A 17,956-nucleotide genomic window follows, 5' to 3' on the forward strand; every position below is an offset into this window, starting at 1 on the left:
AGTCCAACCCCCTGCTCAGGCAGGAAACCCTATACCATTTCAGACAAATGGCTGTCCAGTCTCTTCTTAAAAACTTCCAGTGTTGGAGCATTCACAGCTTCTGTAGGCAGATTGTTCCACTGGTTAATTGTTCTGTCAGGAAGTTTCTCCTTAGTTCTAGATTGCTTCTCTCCTGGGAGTCTGATGCCTTCACTATTACATTACAGTGGCTCTCAGCGTGAAATTCCATCTTGCCATGTCACACACAGCTCATTAACTAAATTAAATTACTATATGAGGTTTATGAAAATCGCTATTTGATATAGATTATACATTCTGCTTCCTGTAAGACTCTGAGGAAAGAGCTGGGAAGAAAATATAGAAAAGATAAAGGCACCAGGCACTGGTTAACTAGATTCAGTGTACCATGCAAGCATAGGCAGAAGCTTTATTAAGCCTACAGAAGGTTTCAAGTTTCAATTAACTCTTTATTGGGCAGCAAACAATTTAGAATTTTCGTGGGAGGGAGAGAGAATGTGTGGAATGTGGCTGGTTTAGGGAGGAACTCTATATTTGGCCACAAAGAAGAGTTCTAGAGCTGGTGACACAACTGTTGCAGTAACTATTACTCATCTGTAGAGGGTAACATTTTGCTATGGATGCACTTATTTATTTCTAAGTGTTTCAAACAAGCAAGGAAAGGTAATTTTGTTGAATTATATCATAAATCAGAAGTCAGCTAGCATATTTATTTTCATACTAAGCTTTCACAAAAGTTAATGCTTTTTAATAAAATTTGTTAGTCTGAAAAATTACTATTGCATTTTGGTTTTTTGCCAAGAACTAATACTGTTCTCCTCTTACAATTCTTTAATAAATCACTTTGTCAGACTCTAAATAAGCTCTGGCATGAAATGCAAGTGTACACTTGATGAATCATGCCTGTTTATAATCCTGACTCTTCCCAACCTGAAACCAAGTCACATGTACTCCAAGATTAAAAATACTTTGATCACTTAGTCACACAGTGTTACAACATTAAGGACACTTTGAACTCTACTTGCCTGGTTGACATCACTGGGTCCTCCATGATGGTAATCAAATATCTGCAGCAACAGCTTAACACATCATGGCTAACCCATTGCAGTTTGTTTTAATCACAACTTACTAAATAGATTTGATTCACCTTTTTGTGCCCTCACACACTAATATAAAAAATAGCATGTTTAACATTTAGAGGAATTAACCAAGTTGTGGATTCATACCAGAGAAGAAGTGTGGCTAGCTAGTTTATGGCTAGATGCCAGATGAGTATAGTCACTGAGCATGCCAGCCAGCTGCACATTAGCTTGTTGTGTTTTGCAGACCTCAGCCAGAAACCATGGCTTTAATTTAGCATGCTCCATGAATTAAACAAGTGTGATGGATAAAGCATGGTTTATAGCTTACTAAGCCCTTTCTGAGTAGAAAGGCAGGATATATAGTATGTTGGAACAACAATGATGTGCCAAGCCAATTTAATTCACTCCAGTGACAAAGTCAGATTGGTGTACATAAGCTTTTTTCAATAAACATTTTAGAAGGGTTTACAGAGAGCAGTAAATATCTAGTTGAGTAGATCACAAATTAAAGCAACCATATCTAGGCTGCAAAAATCTGGCTAACCACTCGAAGACAGTACAGAAAGATAGAAAACTTGCACTCTGGGCTGCCATCGAGTGGTAATTCAGATGTTTGCAACTCAGATTCAATTGCCTTATCAAAAGTTCAATTTGAGAATAATCAGGAGGTAATAGGTAATTGAGTCCTGAATTCTAAAATATGAATACTAGGAAGGCAGAAGCTGATACAGATATTATATCAACACTGACCTGTTGAATTGAATTGAATTGAATTTATTAAATTTATATGCTGCCCTTCTCCCTAAGGCAGGGGTGTCAAACTCAATTTCATTGAGGGCCACATCAGCTTTGCGGTTGCCCTCAAGGGGCCGGGTGGGTATGGCCAGGGTGGGCGTGGCCTACTGGGTGGGCATGGCTAGAGTGCGTATGGCCTACTGGGTGGGCATGGCCAGCTCTACATCGTTGGCATCAAGGGTGCCTATGGGGGGGCCTGGGCAGGAGTGGGACAGATCTGAGGGTCTCTGGCAGAAGGAGGGTCTCTGGGCCAGGGCCAAGGCAGTGGGGGCCGTTCCCTCACTGTTTCCAGGATGGCTTCGCGGGCCACATGAAACCACTTCGCGGGCCGGATCTGGCCCCCGGGCCTTGTGTTTGACATGTCTGCCCTAAGGACTCAGGGAGGCTCACAACAATAAAAAGTTAAAAAACATAAAATACAAAATTTAAAAAAGAATTAAACCATAAATGTAATAAATACATAACAATTAACCCAATAAAACCAAATTTAAAACTATAGACAGTCCAGGCCCGATTGTTGGAACATCCATGTCTTCAGGTCATGGCGGAAGGACTGAAGGTCAGGGGCCATCCACAGCTCTGGAGGCAACTCATTCTAGAGGGTCGGCGTGCCCACAGAGAAGGCTCTCCCCCTGGGGGTCGCCAGCCGGCATTGCTTAGCCAACGGAACCCTAAGGAGGCCGACTCTGTGGGAGCAAACCGAGCGATGGGAGGTTGACAATGGCAGCAGGTGGTCTTGCAAGTACCCCGGGCCTAAGCCATGTAGGGCTTTAAAGGTAATTACCAGCACCTTGAATCACACCCGGAGGGCAACCGGAAGCCAATGCAGCTCGCGCAGGAGTGGTGTAACATGGGAGTATCGAGATCCTCCCATAAGCACCCACACAGCCGCATTTTGCACCAGCTGAAGCCTCCGGGTGCACTTCAAGGGCAGCCCCATGTAGAGAGCATTCCAGTAATCCAGGCAAGAAGTGACAAGGGCATGGGGGACCGTGCATAGAGCATCTCGGTCCAAAAAGGGGCACAACTGGTGCACCAGGCGAACCTGTGCGAAGGCCCCCCTGGTCACAGCAGTTAGATGATCCTCCAAGTTAAGCCGTGAATCCAGGAGGACACCCAAGTTGCGGGCCCTTTCTGAGGGGTTCAATACCTCCCCCCATCAAAAGAGATGGAACATGTTGGACAATACGAGATGCCGGTATCCACAGCCACTCAGTCTTGGAGGGGTTCAGCCTGAGCCTGTTCCTTCCCATCCAGACCCGCACCGCCTCCAGGCACCGGGACATCATGTCAAGGGCATCACTGGGTTGGTTTGGGGTGGAGATGAACAACTGGGTATCATCCACATATTGGTGATACCTCACCCCAAAGCCACGAATGATCTCACCCAGCGGCTTCATATAGATGTTAAACAGGAGGGGGGAAAGAACCAACCCCTGAGGCACCCCACAAGTGAGGGGCCTCAGGGTAGATCTCTGCCCCCCTGCCAATACAAACTGCGAGCGGGCTGAGAGGTAGGAGGAGAACCACCATAGAACAGTGCCTCCCACTCCTAACCCCCCGAACCGTCGCAGTAGGATACCATGGTCAATGGTATCAAAAGCCGCTGAGAGGTCAAGTAGGACCAGGACAGAGGAACAACCCCTGTCCCGGGCCCGCCAGAGATCATCTACCAGTGTGACCAATGCGTTTCCGTGCTGTAATCGGGCCTGAAACCAGACTGGTGCGGGTCCAGATAGTCCGCTTCATCCAGGAATTGCGGGAGCTGACGCGCCACAACACTCTCAACAACCTTCGCTACAAAGCAAAGGTTGGAGACAGGACGATAGTTATTCAAGGAGGCCGGGTCCAGGGCAGGCTTCTTGAGAAGGGGCCTCACCACCACCTCTTTTAAGGCAGAGGGGAAGACACCCTCCATCAATGAAGCATTGACAACTGCCTGGAGCCAGCCCCCTGTCACCTCCCTGGTGGCCGAAACCAGCCAGGAGGGACATGGGTCCAATAGACAAGTTGTAGCGCTCAGTCTACGCATAATCCTGTCCACATCATCCAAAGACACAGGGTCAAACTCACCCCAAATGGTATAACCAAGACCTGTCCTCTCCACTCCACCGGATTCCACCCAGTTGGAGTCCAAACCAGTCTGGATCTGAGCAATTTTGTCCTGCAGATACTGTACAAATTCCTCAGCCCTACCCTGGACCCCACTTCAAAAGGAGAGACTCACACCTGCCTATCTGAGGGACAGTGGCCACTCGCGGACAAAGACTCTCCCTAATAATAACCGCCAACCCCCCCCTGCCCTGGTGAAGCACCCGGAAGCCTGGTGGGCATAGTTCTGAGAGGGGAACCCCCCCCTCTTGGCCCAACCAGGTCTCCCTGATGCAGGCCAGGTCCGCGTTCTCCTCCTCAATAAGATCATGTATGAGGGGAGCCTTGTTCCCAGAGAAAAAGAATTTCAAGGCTCCATCCAATTTGAACTATTCATATACAACACCTAACTGTTTAGCAATTCCAGAGGTTCCTTCCCTTGAGATCTCTCCTGACCAGATCTATACCATATTCTCAAGTGGCCTGACATTGTGCACTGGCCATCTCTGCTATGTAAACACAGGGCTTTCCCTTCTTGTATTTAACCAGGTACAAACATGCCCCAACAACCTCTCTTTTCACTTTGTCGCCATGGTGTTATCTTCACCTCTTCTCCAAACCATGAATGAGGTAAAACAAGGACAAGGTGTTGTTTTAATACTAAACAGTTAAGGACATTTTCATCTTCAGCTGGGAGTAACCTGCAGTAGTTCAAAGCTGTGGAAAAATCTGATCCTTAACCAAACATTATCTCGCGGTCAATCAGGTGATGGGACTTAGGAAGAGCCCATTGCCTATTCTGTTGGTGAAAGCATGCCTCTTTTTCCTCAGAACTTTGGGCATTGCCTTAATACCATTCTTTTTTCCATGCTCCTGGTAAAAAGACCAGCTGTTCCAAAGTAATATATGGACAGTAAGCTTGGACAGATGCATCCTCTTGTTTTGATATTTGTAGTAAAGCTAGAGAAGCCCCACTTTGCATCACTGTCCCAAGAAGCAGATGGTTCCCCACAGCTGAGGTTCTGAAAGAAGAAAGTGACAAATCCAGAGGGTTTCATTAACTGTTTTATTTACAATGCTTTACACACCCAAAAATACAACTTAGTTATTATACTCAGCCTTTAATTCTTTGACAAATTAGACTAGCTTTAATAGTGTTACTATAAATATAAAAAGTGAGGATGAGCAAGTTAGCAATTGCCTAAAGGGTAGAAGGAGGCCCTGGTTGTGTTAACATCACACATTTTGTCACAATTTACCTAACCATATTTTAGTCTAGCCCATGGGCTTAGTTTACAGTTTAGTGTGTCATAAAATCAAAAAGCTGGTTTACTGAATAAGTCAAATAACTGAGATATTGATGTAATAGAGAAGTTGCTAAAAATAGGAATATGTGGAAAAATATTGAATACATTGAATAATGAATACATTTTGAGAGGACAGTGAGACACATAGCAAGTTGTTTAAATTACATATTTCAAAGTAAGAAAACAAAATGCATCACCAATCATAGGCACAGAATACTTTCTAGTCTCTCTTTATGCTTAACACAAAAAGTCTCAACTTGTTTAGACACGTTTGAAAATGATGTACATAACAACTCATAGTAAACAATTCTAGCTTCCATTCATGACACAACAAGTTCTTCTCATGAGAAGCTTAGTTATAATTAGGAATTCCACAGCCAAGCACCTTGATATAAAATATATGTTAAATATTTTGCTGGGCAATTTCCCCATAAAAAACTCTGAATTCCCAAGTTGACCATTGCAACCCTTGTCATTAAAACAATGGTTAAAGAGTTGGCAGCTAAAATCATGCTTAAAAAAGAAGCAGGATTTGTGCTCTTACGTGTCCCTCACCTCTTCTTTGAAGTCTCTCAGCAGTGCACTCTTTAACACTGTAACTGAGTCCATCAATTTTTCTGCTTCTTTTTCCCTCCATTTTCCCCAGCATTCGAACCTTCTTCAGAGAGCTAGGTCTTCGCATAATGTGTCCAGAGTGTGATTATTTGAGCCTAGTCATTTGTGCTTTAAATGAATATTTTGGGTTGATTTGTTCCATGATCCATTTGTTTGCTTCCTTGGCTTCTCCATGGTATTCTCTGGAATCTTCCCCAAGACCAAAGTTCAAAGGTATCAATACTCTTCCTATCCTGTTTCTTCAAAGTCCAACTTTTCATTTCCATAGAGCGTTACAAAGAATAACATTGCTTGCACTATTCTGGGTCTTTGTAGATATAGACATATCAGAATATTTTTTTTCCAAGGCCTTTCAGGGAGTTAAAAAGTATACAAATTTAATAATTAACTAAACAGTCTACAAAGTGCTATCTGTGGCATATTTCTTGAGTGCTTGTTCTTTACAATTGATGAATGATCCTAAAAGGCTGAAGGTATCTACCATTGAAAATCTTTATTGCCAATCCAAAGGTTGGTTGTTCTACCTGTTGTCATTGTTTGGTCTTCTGTATATTTAATTTTAGTCCCATTTTTCAATGTGCTACATGCTGAAGAGGGTAGAAACAATGTTGATACTTTTGAAATTGTGTGTTGGAGAAAACTCTTGAGAATTCCCTGGAGAACCCAAAACCAAACAAATCAACCCAGAATTCTTCTTCGAATCACAAATGACCAGGCTCAAATTATCCTACTTTGGTGACATAATGTGAGAACTTAATTCTCTGGAAAAAGCTCTAATGCTGAGAAAGACTAGAATGACTAAAAGCAGGATGGATGGACCAAATTCTTTGTTGTCCTGTCTATATTTCTGTAAGCTGCTCTGAGACCTGGAATAAGGAGAGACATAAATCCAAAAAATAATAGTGGTTTCATATGTAGAATCATCCATGATATGGAACATAGGACATAATCAAGTAAATAAATTAAGTTGGCCAAATGTTTAGCACTGTCAAGTTGCATTAAGACAGGCTTTCAGCATCTATTGTGACAACTCATGAGAAGTTGAAAATCCAATTAATAACTCTGTAGAAGAAGAAACTGTCACTTGTCTTTTTCTGTCAGTTTATTTTTTTTTATTAAAAAGTTTTACAATACATTTTATCTTTAACAAACCAAAAAAAGAAAAGAAAAAACCCCTCCCAACCCCCTCCCCTCCCACCCTCTTCCCCCTCCCCAACCCTCCCCAACCCCTCCCTCCCTTTCCCCTCCCCCCCACTTCCCAGAGCGAAATACAGGGTATAAAAATACAAACAATCATAATCTAACTTACGCAAACAATCCTAAACTATTTAAACTATCGAACTTTAACTCATATAGGTAAACTCCAAACATATATATATATATCATATCAATGATTATTCAAATACAAAATAATACTTTCCAATCTAATACCAAAATACAGGGTATAAAAATACAAACAATCATAATCTTACTTACGCAAACAATCCTAAACTATTTAAACTCTCGAACTTTAACTCATATAGGTAAACTAAACATATAATTATTCAAATACAAAATAATACTTTTCAATCTAATACCCAATAAAAACAATCCCAGATAAAACAATTTATATCAATTGTCTAAAACTATTCCTCATTCCAACTAAGCTTTAAATTCATATTATCCTAATATATTATACAACTTAAAATACCATAGATTACTTTCCAAACTTAAATTTTTTTTATATAATCACATCATTCTTATATTCTTATATTCTATTACCTATTCCAATATTACCCATAAAATATTACAAATTAGCTTCAATCACAAAGAAAACAATTTATATCAATTTTATAAAACTATTCTTCTATCCAGCTAAACTTCAACATACTAAAACCAGATTTATACAACCTTCCCTTCTCCTAATATATTATACAACTTAAAATATCATACATTACCTTCCAAGCTTAAAATTTTTCATCCTAATAACAAATCATAACCTACAGAATATCAATAAACACTACTACAAATCTTCCCAATTAAATTTTCATAATCATCTTAAAACTAAAGCAACACAAAATATTACATAATTATTTTATAAGGGTGAAAAATATATCCCCAAATATTTAGTCCTTCTAACAATTCCAATTCCCATAATCATCTCTTGCAGTTATGTGACTAAATCTTCAGGCTTGATTCATTCGTCCAGAAGCAGCACGCCTCTTCCAATTTCTGGCCTTCTCCAGTGGAAATGAAATTTGACCCACTCCTGTAACTTTCACATCTGACTGTGTTAACCCTTCAGCAACTTGCGGATTCTCTCCAAAACGTTGAGACTCTCTCTCACCTTTTTTCTTTGTAGCTTCCAAAGATGGTATGGGGACTGCTTTTAAAACATTACTGTAGAAATCACGTGCCTGAATCACCATAGTAAAACAGTACCTCGTACCTTCATAGGTCACCACCATACCCACTGGTATTTGCCATCTAAACTTGATATCACGTCGTCTCAATTCTTGTGTCAAAAAAACAAATTCCTTCCTTTTTCTTAAAATTTTTGCAGGGATCTCTTTTAAAATCAAAACTTTTTGCTCAGCAATTACAAAATCAATATTGTAGGAGGCCTGGATAACTTCATTTCTAATCATTCTCTTTGTAAAATAAACCACCACATCTCTGGGTAGTTTCCTTTGTCTTGCAATCCACGAATTAACACGGAAGATTTTATCTATATCTTCCATTATTTCATCTGCTGGTCGCTCCAACACCCCTTCCAAAGCCTCAGAAACCATTTTCTTCAAATTTTCCTTAGGATTTTCTTTCAGACCTCTAATCCTTAAAGCAAATTCCATATGATAATACTGTGTTGAAATCAAATCATAATCCATTTTCTCTATCACATTTTCAGTTTCTGTCATTTTGGCTTCCAATCTAATATCATTTTGAGCAAGATCTTCCACTCTTTCATCCAAAATCTCAATGCCTTTAACCATGCTTTGCATTGCAGATGTGATGTCTGCTCTCATTTCCGTTAATTTCTCTGTAAACTTCTCCTCCAACTTTTTCTCCATTATCTCAACAAATTGTTGCATTTGCTTTCCCATAGTCTCTTGCAGCAGACTCTGCAAATCTTTTACTGTAAAAGCTGATACAGATTCAGATGCAGAGGACAATAGAGTTTTCCCCGAAGACTGCTGCATCAAAGCAGGAACTTTAGAAGATATAGCCGCCATTATCACCCACTATTGTTAGCTACGCACTTTCACTTACAAGTTCAGCAAAGTCCATTGAGTTAAAGATCAAAGCACCATCTTCACCAAAATCTCCTGCATCGCTCTGCCTGCGTCCTCGTTCTCAAAAGCTCTTCCTTGCTAGCAGGGATGGTTGCGAACGCCCTGTTCTGCTCCAAAAAACCCGGAGCAGAGGCGCCTCGCAGTCCGGAGCATGCCCAGGCTTCGGGGGGGCTCAATCCTTCCGCCGCCAAAACTCTAAGTTCTGGCGGCCCTGGAGAGCTCTACCCCTACCTGGACGCTCACCCCCTCCTCTTTTCCCGAGGTGGGGGCTTCCGAGCTGCCGAAACAGCTGATCGGCGCTGTTTTCGGCGGCTCTACGGAGCCGCGAGGCTGACAGCCGAAAAATGGCTGCCTCCGGCGACACCTTGCCATCCGGAAGTCCTGTCAGTTTATTAAACATGCAAGAAATACATCTTCTTTTTCATCTTGCCCACTCTGGGACTCCTTCCATGTGACCATTTCCTTTCCAAATGAAGTAACCTGAATCAGAATAGAGCTGGAAGGGACCTTCAAGGTCTTCTAGTCCAACCCCTTACTCAAGCAAGGGACCCTATACTATTTCAGTCTCTTCTCTTTTTTTGTAATATATTTTATTGGTTTTTTTAAAACATAAATCACTTAATAATTTGTCTGGGTTACATCTGTAAAACAATCACTAACAATTTATTTCTATAATCCATAATTCATATAATAGTTTTAGTTGATTTCCTCTTTTCCCAAAATATCCTCTTTTGCAAACATTGAGTTAATACAATTCTTATCATTTTGATTGATAACAGTTAAATATATATTTCTCCCAATAGTTCTAAAAATAATAATTGCATCAATATAACATTTCTTTTCTATCTAATCATTCTGGTTGCCTTGTCATAGATCCTGTTACAGTCCTTATTTTAATTTGTTTCTCCCACCAAATTCTAGATATTCTTACTAGTTAAGATTTTCTCAAAAATTAATTATATTTAAGAATTTAACTCTATTTATCCATATGAACCGTCTCACACTTTTACATTTTTTAAGAAATAGATAGCAAGAAAAAAAAGAAATAAAAGCAAGAGTAAAGAAGCATAAAAAACAACATACTACTTAAAATATACTGCTCAAAAAAATAAAGGGAACACTTAAACACCACAATGTACTGTATTTAATAGTAGGATGTCTTATCTTGTGTTCCCTTTATTTTTTTGAGCAGTATATATATCCTTCCTAAGCTAATATGTATTTATTTCCTAAATTTCTTATTCTTTTTAACCATAATTAAAAATATATTTAATCTTTAAACATTCCATTTAATACATCATCTAGTCCAGACATGTCAAACACAAGGCCCGGGGGCCAGATCCAGCCCATGAAGTGGTTTCATGTGGCCTGCGAAGCCATCCTGGAAACAGTGAGGGAACAGCCCCCACTGCCTTGGCCCTGGCCCAGAGACCCTCCTTCTGCCAGAGACCCTCAGATCTGTCCCACTCCTGCCCAGGCCTTCATAGGCACCCTTGATGCGAATGATGTAGAGCTGGCCATGCCCACCCAGTAGGCCATAAGCACTCTAGCCACGCCCACCCAGTAGGCCACGCCCACCCTGGCCATACCCACCCAGCCCCCTGAGGGCAACCGCAATGCTGATGCGGCCCTCAATGAAATTGAGTTTGACACCCCTGATCTAGTCCTTTAGCTCTTATTCAAAACATTTTTATCCATTATAATTTTCTTAAATTCAATCACATTTAAATATCTAAAACATTTCCTAAGTCATTCAACTTTTTTATACTACTCATATCAAGAAAGAGAACAAAAAAGGGAAAAAAGCATACTATATTATATTTAGAGAATGCATCCGTCTTAGAGAGACATATACATTCCAAAACGTTTTTTGTTGTTAAAGCTTTGAAGGTCACAGACACAGATTAGCTTTTCCCAGATCTTGCCAAGTCTTATATTAAAGTCATAGCTGTCATAGTCTTCATCTGCCACTAGGTGTCAGCAACTATTTGTTTTTCAATTTCCAAAATGAACAATTATCTTTGAAATGAGAGTTTTAACCATTAAAACAATTTTAGATTGATCCGGATTTAAGTTTTAAGTATCAGGTTTTATATTTATTTCACTTCCATACATTTTGATCCTCCATAAAAAGATTAATTCGCCTCTTCCATTAGTATAAGGGTGGGGCGGAAATCCCCTTCCTTCCCTTTCAGAGGTATTTTGCTTCTTGGAGATCTTTTCCAGAAAATTAAATGTACAATAGAAAAGAGAAGATCAAATTCCTCACCCAGTTTCAAGCACACTGTTCATAGTTGTACTGGTTAGTGCTTTTGGACTTCGGTTGCGAATAGCTTGGGCTGGTCGATGCAATACCGCCAGCCTTTCTCCTGTCGGGTTAGAAGGCTTTCCCCAAATCAAATGGAACAGCCACTGCTGTTCCAAAATCTCTGGAACACCCTTCTTTCTTCATCACCTCTCCAGGGTGACTTAGACCCATTTAGGGTCCCCTGGCAGGGCGAAATTAGCTGCTGGGGTGCGGAGAATCCACAAACCTCTGACCAGTCGCTACTGTGCAAAACCGGAAGTCCTATTTCAGTCTCTTCTTAAAAACATCCAGTAATGAAGCACCCACAACTTCTGACAGCAAGTTGTTCCACTGGTTAATTGTTCTCACTGTTAGGAAGTTCCTCCTTAATTCCAGGTTGCTTCTTTCCTTGATTAGTTTCCATCTATTGTTTCTTGTCCTGCCTTCTGGTGCTTTGGAAAATAAGTTGCCCCCTTCCTCTTTGTGACAACTTCTCAAATACTGGAATACTGCTGTTATGTCCCCCTAGTCTTCTTTTCTTTAGACTAGTCAAACCCAAATCCCGTTCTTCATAAGTTTTTGTCTCCAAGGCTTTAATCATCTTAATTGCTCTTCTTTGTACTTTTTCCAAAGTCTCAACATCTTTTTTATAATGTAGTGACCAAACCTGGATGCAGTATTCCATGTGTGGCCTTACTAAGGCTTTATAAAGCAATAGTAATACTTCACGTGATTTTGATTCTATGCCTCTGTTTATACAACCAGGGATTGTATTAGTTTTTTTGGCTGCTGCTGCACACTGCTCGCTCATATTTAAGTGATCGTCCACTAGAACTCCAAGGTCCCTCTCAGAGTTACTGTTTTTGAGCGCAATTTATACTTGTACCTTTGGTATTTCCCGCCTATGTGTAAAACCTTGCTTTTCTCCACATTAAATTTCATTTTGTTGGATAGGGCCCATTATCAGGTAATTTTTATGGCTTGAGAGTCTTCACCTTTCCCTCATTGAGCTGACCAGCAATACTTCAATTGTCCAATTGGATTACTCAAAGTAATAATAAGCAGGCATATACATAGAATGAAGGCGACTGCTAAGCTTGTAAGCCGCCCTGAGTCTTCGGAGAAGGGCGGGATACAAATGGAATTAAAATAAATAAATAAAATAAATAATAAAGTTGGAAGGTACCTTGGAGATCATCTAGTCCAACCCTCTGCTCAGGCAGGAAATCCTATACCATTTCAGACAAATGGCTGTCCAGTCTCTTCTTAAAAACTTCTAGTGTTGGAGCATTCACAGCTTCTGGAGGCAGGTTGTTCCACTGATTAATTGTTCTAACTGTCAGGTAATTTCTCCTTAGTTCTAGGTTGCTTCTCTCCTTGACTAGTGTTAGGTATATGTCTGTGGCCTAACTGGTTGGGTTGGCAATATATATGAACTACGATTGTATCATTGTTATAGAACTGTAATGTATCACTTTAACTATGTAATGCATTGCATCATACCTTCAGCGCTGTTTTTCCAACGGCCATAAGAGGGAGCTAGAGACATAGCTTCTTTCTCTGTGTTATTCTCTCTGTTACGTTTGCTGTTACTTGCTGATTATTGTGGTTTGTGGGTTTGCTACTGTTTGCTAAACCTGAAGAACTGTGCTTTGACTTACGGACTGATAAGAAGACTCTGTACTGGATAATCCTTGGACTGTTATTTGCTATTATCTCTTTACTCGTGTATGACCTGGACTGATTTTTTCTTGGACTGTGCTACTGTATTATTCCACAACTAAAACGTTTTTACACACCTCAGTGTATCTGTGTGGTTGCTGCGTATACTTGACTACTCTCAGTATCCTCTTTTTCTGTGCAAGCTCCTGTTAGCTCAAGAGGTACTCTGCACATCCTTATCAACCTTCGCCCAGGTTCGCCTGGTGCGCCAGTTGCGGCCCTATCTAGACCGGGATGCCTTGCGTACGGTCACTCACGCGCTCGTGACCTCTCATTTGGACTACTGCAACACTCTCTACATGGGGCTGCCCTTGAGGACCACTCGGAGGCTCCAACTGGTACAGAATGCAGCCGCGAGAGTTGTGTTGGGAGTCTCCCGATACTCCCATGTTACACCCCTGCTCCGTGAGCTGCATTGGCTCCCAGTTGTCTTCCAGGTGAGATTCAAGGTGCTGGTAATGACCTACAAAGCCCTTCATGGCATGGGTCCGGAATACCTCAGGGAGCACCTGCGGCCGGCATCAACTTCCCTCCGCCCAGTCTGCTCCCACAGAGAGGGCCTCCTCAGGGTGCCACCGGTCAAAGAATGTCAACTGGTGGCCCCCAGGGGAAGGGCGTTCTCTGTGGGCGCGCCGGATTTATGGAACCATCTTCCGGTTGAGCTCCGGATGGTGCCCGACCTTCGCTCCTTCCGGCGCGATCTAAAGACTTACCTGTTCGAACAAGCCGGCCTGGCCTGATGGGGGATGGGTTTGGGTTTTATTGTTTTTTATGTATTTTAACTTAACTTAATGTTATAGTTTTGGGGCATCTTGTTTAATCTTTTTTAACTTTTATATTCTTGCTTTTTAACATGTATTGCCCTGTTCACCGCCCTGAGTCCTTCGGGAGAAGGGTGGTATACAAATATAATAAAATAAAATAAAATAAATAAATAAACTAGTTTCCACCCACTGCTTCTTGTCCTGCCTTCAGATGCTTTGGAGAATAGCTTCTTCCTTGTGGCAGTCCTTGAGATATTGGATCACTGCTATCATGTCACCCCTCATCCTTCTCTTCATTAGATTACACATACCCAATTCCAGGAACCATTCCTTATATGTTTTAGCCTCCAGTCCCTAATAAACTAGCAGCTAGCAACTAGCCACACCCATCCTCTCTTGTTCTTCTTTTGCTGTTTTTTCTTTCCTTTGGTAACAGTTTAAAAGGTAAAATGAGACTTTACTTACTAAGAAGGCTTAGTAAAGCTGCCAGAAATCATTGGGGATTGATGACTAGGCAACACATCTTCCCTTGGAGCAAAAAGAAAAACTGCAGGAGCTAAAAGATGGAGTGAGTAGAATAATTGCTCTTTTACTACAGATGAAATGCAGAAAATTGGGTTTTACTATTATTTTTCTTTATAGCAGAGATAATTAATTGTGACATTAATTAGATATGAATGCAACCACTGAAATAAGCCTATGAAATAATGGGCACAAAGGCTGTGCAGATTTTTGATTGACACAACTGTTGAGCATAAAACATTAAACAAAACATTAAACAAAAAGTGAGAAATATTAAACATAAAACTTTTAATATACAGCTTTCTCATTCTTTACTCCTCTCCCATTATAAGTGATAAAAATTTGCTATTAAATTAACCATTCGCATTTTAAAAAATCATGTTATCTATGCTATAGTCATATGAACAAAGTTTAATCGCACAGAAGCTCGGGGAATGCTCACAAAGGGACAGCTAAGAGGGTATTCTTGGAGGTTACGCATGTTAATTGGACAATCTCTAAAATCCTTCAGCTGAAATCACATTTTTGAATCCTGATTGAAGGTGATGGGCTTACTTAAAACCACACTGAAATGAAAGGGAAATTCCCAACATATCCTGCCATTGTTAAGACATGTCTTGTCATTGGCTGGAAAATTAAAAGTACTGTTTTTACCTCTATCTATAGCATAACATTAAGGTATTTAGAGTCCTACTACCAGAGGTAGGCAACCTTGGCTCTTTTATGACTCGTGGACTTCAACTCCCAGAATTCCTGAGCCAGCATGGTTGAGGTCCACGACTCATAAAAGAGCCAAGGTTGCCTACCCCTGTACTAGCCTTTCTTTTTGTTTGTTTGTTTTCTCTCAGAATTTTGGGCTGAATATCTAAGAAGTGTTCCTTGATAAGCAAGAAAATGTGCTTACAGCTATGGTATGAGGATAAGGCCTGATCCCTTTGCCTTCCTAAACTTTGCTTACTTACACCAAGGCCGGGTCGCTGTCCTCTTGTGAAAACCTCCAATACTTGCTTAACTTTATTAAGCAAACCACCAAAGTAAACATTCATTTGCAATTGCTGGCCAGAGCTATGATAGCCAGCCTGAAAGGTGTTTTTAAAACCAAAAAGCTCTGAGGTGGTATCTGAGATGCTTACTCGCCATTCCTATAAAGAATATGGAGTCCAATGTTCTTATGTGGAACATTTATCAAAGTATCTCTTAATTAAATAGAAAGCTTAGTCAGACCACCCTGTGAGAAAATTGTTGGAATTTGTTCATGAAGAATAATCAATCCCTCCCTGAATCAAGGGGCAAGGGAAGCCTCAGCTGAAGCTTAGTCTCAATAAAAGCAACACATATTGATCTATGGGAGGAACAGTAAAACTGTATTACTACCACTGAAAACAGCTAGAGACTTTAAAAAAACTGCCTTAAAATAAAACAATTAAGCAATTAACTGATGTGGATTATATAGAAACCTAGAATGAGAAGGCAGAACTTAAGCCCTTGAATTCAATCTTTGCTCAGTGCTGGAGTTCAGTTTAAAACATCTCTCTGACAAACATTTAGCCAACATCTGTTTCTAAAATTCCAGTAAAAAGGAAATTGCAACCTTCCTCAAACATTGTGATTGTTACTTTTTTTTCTAACAGTCAATTGGAATCCTATAACTTAAATTCATTATTTGATGTTGTATACTTTAGGAGAGGTAAATTTGCCTTTATTTTTGCATTACAAATTTTCATATAAAACTGCTTTTGCACGTATGAAATATTCTGGAGTGTTCAATCCATTTTGGATTACATCTTTGTGTCCTACTGCAATCTATCAATACTTTTAAAATAATTTCAAATGGTTTATGCATCAAACAGTTTACACCTTTTTTAAAGATGGCAGCAGAAAATTCTAATGAGAAAATGATAATCTATCCTCTTAGCAGAAGCACAATCAGCTTTTATTCAAGGGTCCACCAATCAGAGAACATTGCTTTTTTATCAGCAAAATCTCCATGGAATTGTCCACTGCTACACTAATTTGCCAACCATTGTTCTGTGAATCTGGTCCATGTTGGTTAATTTATCAAAATTACCGATATCCAGAAAATGAGGTAACAACAACAACAATAATAATAATGGAGGGGACCTTGGAGGTCATCTGCTCAGGCAGGAAACCCTAAACCATTTCAGACAAATGGCTGTCCAGTCTCTTCTTAAAAACTTCTGGAGGCAGGTTGAGTAACTCATTGGACAAATGTAACCTATATCAGATGGTTGGGTTTGCACCACTTAGTTCTTACTTGCTGCAGAGATAACATTTTGCTGTTCATTGGCAAAACACACATGGAGTAATTTCAGCTGCCTTTTCCACAAAATTACACCTCACTTGTCTATCATCTGATCCAGTCTTGCATCATCACCATTTATTTATTTCTAGTCTTTGACTTCTCCTGCAAGTCCCAATGCACAATATGATGCTTATAACCAGTCCTTCGGTTGCTTTCCTCAAAGCTGGGCTCTGGGACTAGAAATAATTCTGAATTATGAGGAGAGATGTAGGGGAGCTCTCACTGAGGGAGAAATTTATCTCAAGAAATAGCTGCTACTTCTTGGAAGTTGAGCCAGCATATTCCACAGGTCTTCTAAGGACTTGGATAGCATTTCTTTACCTCAGTGGTGTGGAAATTATTCCAATATATTACAATTTATTAACAAATAACCATAAATGAGACATCTTTCTATTGCAATATCAACATCATATTGTTAGCTCTATAACAATATTCAGGAGAATATTTGCCTGATGGCACAAATGGACATTTATAAAAGATGGAGTATTTGAGTCATTCAAGGCAGGTCACAAAAGCAAAATAGGGATTTTTTAAAAATATATGTCACTTAACAAAAAAAAGCTTCTTTCAACATGTAAAAAACAAGAAAAAAGTTAAGAAAATGATTGGTCCATTCGTGGGAGAAAGTGGCAAGAAGGTGACAAGGAACAGGGAGAAAGCAGAACTACTTAACTTGTTTTTTGCCTCAGTGGGTTAGGACGCTGAACTTGTCGATCGGAAGGTCGGCAGTTTGGCGGGTCGAATCCCGAGTGCCGCGTAGCAGAGTGAGCGCCTGTTACTCGTCCCAGCTTCTGCCAACCTAGCAGTTTGAAAGCACGTAAAAAAAAATGCAAGTAGAAAAATAGGGACCACTACAGTGGGAAGGTAACAGCGTTCCGTGTCCCTTTGGCATCTAGTCATGCCGGCCACATGACCACGGAGACGTCCTCGGACAAGCGCTGGCTCTTCGGCTTTGAAACGGAGATGAGCACATCTGCCAGTTCCTTCATCTGCCAGTCCCTAGAGTCGGAAACGACTAGCACGCATGTGCGGGGGAATCTTTACCTTTACTTTTTACACAAAGGAAAGAAACAGTTGAACCTATCAAAAACAGTACTGTAAAAAATAATTAGAAACACAAGTTAAAATAGGTAAGAAAATGGTAAGTGAACACCTGTC

General features: G+C 40.4%; 1 long non-coding RNA gene across 1 annotated transcript; it reads right to left on the reverse strand.

The window, feature by feature from the left end:
- Positions 1–714: 714 nt before the first annotated feature.
- On the reverse strand, positions 715–7,682 carry LOC308671543. Its single transcript, XR_014027229.1, has 2 exons — positions 5,849–7,682; positions 715–5,008 (listed from the first exon to the last, which is right to left on the reverse strand). It is a non-coding gene; the product is annotated as an uncharacterized lncRNA (long non-coding RNA).
- Positions 7,683–17,956: the final 10,274 nt, after the last annotated feature.

Source organism: Vipera berus (genome assembly GCF_964194415.1).
Source record: "Vipera berus genome assembly, chromosome: 1".
NCBI lineage: Eukaryota > Metazoa > Chordata > Lepidosauria > Squamata > Viperidae > Vipera > Vipera berus.